The sequence below is a fragment of the Sinocyclocheilus anshuiensis genome, unplaced genomic scaffold, assembly GCF_001515605.1.
Source record: "Sinocyclocheilus anshuiensis isolate Anshui unplaced genomic scaffold, SAMN03320099.WGS_v1.1 scaffold120, whole genome shotgun sequence".
NCBI classification, from domain to species: domain Eukaryota; kingdom Metazoa; phylum Chordata; class Actinopteri; order Cypriniformes; family Cyprinidae; genus Sinocyclocheilus; species Sinocyclocheilus anshuiensis.
The window spans coordinates 59,455-64,519 of record NW_015555705.1 but is presented as its reverse complement, the minus strand read 5'-3'; the positions used below and the strand labels follow the sequence as shown (position 1 = coordinate 64,519).

The 5,065-nt window shown below is 38.7% G+C and overlaps 1 protein-coding gene and 1 long non-coding RNA gene across 4 annotated transcripts in view; one reads left to right on the top strand and one right to left on the bottom strand.

The window, feature by feature from the left end:
* The window catches only part of LOC107671785 (genetic suppressor element 1), a 200,751-nt gene that overhangs the window by 150,296 nt on the left and 45,390 nt on the right, over positions 1 to 5,065 (top strand). The gene's annotated exons all lie outside the window — the stretch shown is intronic.
* On the bottom strand, positions 4,586 to 5,033 carry LOC107671786 (uncharacterized). Its single transcript, XR_001632250.1, has 3 exons — positions 4,975 to 5,033; positions 4,776 to 4,884; positions 4,586 to 4,653 (listed from the first exon to the last, which is right to left on the bottom strand). It is a non-coding gene; the product is annotated as an uncharacterized LOC107671786 (long non-coding RNA).

Sequence of the window (5,065 nt, the reverse complement as noted above, 5' to 3'; positions counted from 1 at the left end):
AGGCGGCTTTAAAAAGATCGGTATCGGTGATCGGTATCGGCAGGTACTGCTTTCTGTGATCGGTGATCGGCCTCAAAAATCCTGATCGGAGCACCCCTATTGTAAAGTACAGTAAAAAAAATTAGAGAGTTTAAGGAGACTGGCTTTTTGAGGGATGACACAAATGAATGAACTCAAACATCTAAAATTTTGCTACTGAAGTTTAAAACAGAGAGTTATCTCTGCTTTCACAAAACAAGTAAGGGCATGGCATTTTTAGGTTTTTAGGAAAGTTGAATGACCAAATATGACACTCTTTAAAGCGTGGTCACCAAAATGATTGTGAATGCCTGATATATATATAACAAATAGGAAGAGACATTTATTCAGAAAGTAAACAGATTTCATGTTGTTAAATTGTGGGGTCTTTTGGTTGTCATTAGTTATTAGGGGACACTGGATGGACGACTAGGGCTGGGCGATATAGCTAAAAAATGTATCAACGATATAATGTTTCATATCGTTCGGTATCGATCATTTTTTTTTTTTTATTTAACCACTGTATTGTTAAAATAACCCAATTTATTGAGACAAACAACAAATATTTTTAGTTTTAACAGTCAAATTTCTAATGTTTTATATGCAGATTAAATAGGTTTTAAGGAAACTTTTGGCTTGTCTCCCGAGGCCACACGAGGGCGCAATGAGCAAAATAATGCAGCACATTTAAATTGTCAACGCAAGGAAATAACTGTCTATAAAAAAAAGCTGCATTACGTCTAAATTAACTCATATAAATCAAATATAATTTAGTAAATTGCATAAACAATTATGAACAAAACAGCATCATGTATTTATGTATTGCTTAATACAAAAAGCCGAATCGCCCATCACGCAGATTGCATTTAAAAACATAAGAGACGCAGTGAAAAGGAATAAACCTCCATAAATTCGCGACGTGTTTTCTAAAAGTTTAAACTGTTTTAACTTTGCATGGCTACATCTCTTGTGTGAGACACGAGTGCAGCAGTCATAATTTTGTCTGTCTAAAAATACGCTGAATATGCGTTCTGCACGTGCCTATATCGTGCACTATATCGAACATTTTTTATATCGTTATCGAAGAAGGTGTACCGTCGATAAATATCGTTACCGTTTTATCTCCCAGGCCTATGGACGACTCAGTGGATTTGAGCTGGTGTGTCTGTGTGATATTAGTTACATAAAAGCAGTTTTGGCCCCAGACGCAAGTGTTGAGAACACAGCAGCAGTGTGTGACAGTAGCTGCTGTAATCCCTCTGGTGGCGATAAGACACGGCTAAACAAACGCAGCGAGTGTGGCACTGAAGCCTGAGATAAGACACACACATGCCCGGACCTTGTCTTATCAGCCTGAGGTTCATACAACATAGCACTCACTCTATGTGTGTTGTCCAGGTCTGTGAACATCATGTCTTGGTGTGTAAGTGTGTCGGAGGGCTTGAGGGTCATGCGGTGGGGTCACTGGGGTGAAACAGCGGGGCAGTTTGGAAGAGTTTAACGTCACCGTGTCACTTACGGCTCAGTCTTCGTAATGCCTACACTAGTCTACTGTCCTCAGCTGACAGGAAACCCTTAGGGGCTACAACAGTGGTGGCCCAAAATCCTCTACACCCACACAATACATAAAAAGGCAGAATTCCTCACTCCCTGCAGTGCTCACACACTGTTGTTCTGCAATTGCTGTTTATAATAGGCTGTGTACATGGGAGACACACACACACACACACACAGGAGAAAGGCTTCATTATGAACCACCTGGAAGTGCCACAGCCAGCTGCCAGATCCGCTGAATGTCATATGGTGTGTGTGTATCTGTGTGTAAAGCTGCAAGGCTAAAGTAGCTCATGTATTTCATTCTCTCCAGTAGCATTTATCAGTCTCATATCTGGTGATACCAGAAAGCATGAGTGACTTTTCAGAATTGTCACATTACTCATAATTCAACTCTTTATCTTCTGATCATAATGTGCTTCTCATTCATCACAGGTTTAATTTGATAATTGGGCAAACTAGCACAGGAGATCTAGTACATTTTACAGTTTCTGCAATGTATTTACGTACTTTTTTATGAGGCGTACATCAATGTGGTACCATTTGCATGTTATTGTAGGCTAAAGTCTTTTGTACAGTTTGCCACGTACTCTGTCTCTCTATCCACCAAAATGTCCTAGGCCTGAAAAAGAGACCCCTGCACTAGCAGGTATTGTAAATAAGGATGAATGTTGTGAAATTATCTCATGTGTCGGTCAGCATATGAGCAGAGAGTGTGTGTGTGTGTGTGTGTGTGTGTGTGTGTGTGTGTGGAACTGTGTGTCATCTCATCTTTTCAGACTACAGTGATAAAACCAGTCATTCAGGGTCAAGCATGTGTTTGTATGTCTGTGTGTATTCCTCACACATTCTCCCCAAGGACCATGTTAGTATGAGTCACGCACATACATGGGTAATTCCAGATGAAAGACAGTAGATAACTCTGTCCTGCAGATCTGGACTGCTTTAATGAGCTGATAGGCAAATCTGTTGCTGGTTAAAGATTAAATGCTCTCCAGGGCAGCACACCTCTTATCTCAGCAGTAGGCTGCAGCATAACGGAGCCACCGGGATTATTGCCTCTGTGTGTGTTTACGCATGGTCAGGTCAGAAGTGGGCTGCTCACTAGAGCCCTTGTGTGCTTTGTTATGCTGTGGCCTGTGCCTGTGATTGTGTCTAAAAGGCAGCGGCTCGACAGTGTTCACATTACGGCGGATCAGCAGATGAACTTTATCTCCAGAGCTTCACTGAGAGTTCATTTCACTAGTAGGCCTATTTCACCATTTTATTTGATAAAAACTGTTGTCATATAATATAGAAAAGTCTTCATGGGAGCCCTTCAAAATAACATTTGGTTTAACTTGAAGAAACTGTGACAGAAATGTGGTACTATTGTACAGTGTAATGTACTCCTCAAAGTAGCCTAATAATAATGATAAAATTATTTTTATCATTTTTTCATTATGGAACTTTTTCTTCCATAATTTTAATAGGAATCCTCTGCTGTGAAGCACTTTGTTTGCCAAAAGAATAAAAGGAATTGTTACATTTTAATTTGAAAGATTTACATTTTGAAAGAATCAATTCTTAATGCCTTTATTTGATTACCACCATTTTTAAAATAAAATTTTTAATAAATCATGAACCAAAAAAAAGACAACAGAATTTCTGAGTAATTAAAACATCTATGGCCCTATTATTGTTAAAATGTTAGCCTAATCATTTATTTAAAATTAATTTGACATTCTTTTTTATCATTAGATTATTATTTAATTAATAAGGAATAGGCATGGGCCGGTATGAGATTTTGACGGTATGATAACCTTAAGCAAAAATATCACGGTTTCACGGAATCACGGTATTGTCGTTACAGCTCTAAAATTTGTTATTTTTAAATGACTGGGTAAAAAAAAAAAAAAACTTTTTTTCAGGTGAACACAATATATTTTGTTTTTGAGCAACATACCGAATATTAGGAACAGTAGAATTTGTTTATTTTTTCTTTGATTTGTTTCTTAAAAAGAAGAGAAATAAAGACAAAAAAAAAAAGAAATGTCTTTATTTAACCTAATCTGTAATTACAGTTATTTAATTTTAGTTATATAATTCATATACATATAATTTATATAATTTCATATCATTTAGTTATATCATTTCATATACATAATTTGATTTAATAATAACCCAATTTGAAGCAAAAACAGAATGTTCTGACTAGCTTTGTGAAATTATACTACATGCCTGAACAAAGCAAACAGCAGAAGCTCTGAATGAGACGCAGATTCACTCTCTGACAGCAGGAGGCGCTTCTGGAACACCAGTTACAGCGTTTCCTTGGTTACCACTGTAAACAAAGCAGCACTGCACTGAAACTGCTTTAATATGAACTATACAGAGACGAGATGAAAAGAAAATACCACGTAAACTTTTCTGAAGACAGTCAGTTCCCCTCAGAAACACAATCATATAAACCCCCAAAATCAATATTGAGGATTTTCTTCCAATAGTTCGTGCATCATGAACAGTGAGTGATCTGCCTGCTACAGTATTTTTCTCTTTGCGTCCGTCCTCAGCATCTCTGGCCTGTGTTAAAGGATGTTTACAGACTTCATATTTTCACATAAATGACATTTTGGAAAACGATTGCATTGCAATGCAGTTTGTGCAAGTCCAGAACAGAGACGAGTTGCTTGCAATAAGACAAAAAACGTCCGGTTGCCGATCGCGTGAGTTCCAGGGGAAGCTCCATAAGTTCGGCCATCCTACACACACGTGACTGACCACGCTCGCACCAACAGGAGGGTCGTGTTACTCTCTACACTGCACTCAAGCTGAGGGATTCCTACACTTTCAGTCGTTGAGGAGACATGAAAAACAGCGCATACAGCAGGAACGGTGTAACGGAAAATATTAGCGGTTTTGAAACCGTGAAATTTTCAAATCACGGTATACCTTGAAACAGGTAATCGGCCCATGCCTAATCTGTACTACCATTAAAGGGGTTAATAGGGACAGAAAGATGGATTCATGTTTACCTGGTGCAACAGGAATGTACCATGGCAGGGCATTCCACCCCTGTGATCAACAACAGCTGGGATGTAGCTAAAAAAAAAAGTACACAAACAGGTACAAGGGTTATATTATATATGAATAACCTACCATACATATAGGATTCAATGAATAACTAGGAACTGATATACCAAAATGTGTTTTCAGATACTCACTCTCCATTGGCCTCCAGCTCACAGATCTCAAAGAATGCCATAAGGTCATATTTGCAGTGACAGGGGCCAGCAGTGGAGCGTGTCAGCGTGTTCAGTTTAGTGGCGGGCACTGGGGAGAGACAAGAGGTAGAGTTCAGACACAGACAGACCACAAGTACTGTATGTACTGGTCAAGAAATGAGACAAAACATCACCCTACCTGGCTTTGACAAAGGCATAACTCTAGGGAACTGCCTTCTTGTTGGACGTAAGGAACTATAGGGAAGGAACATTTTATTTGACATTGTAGG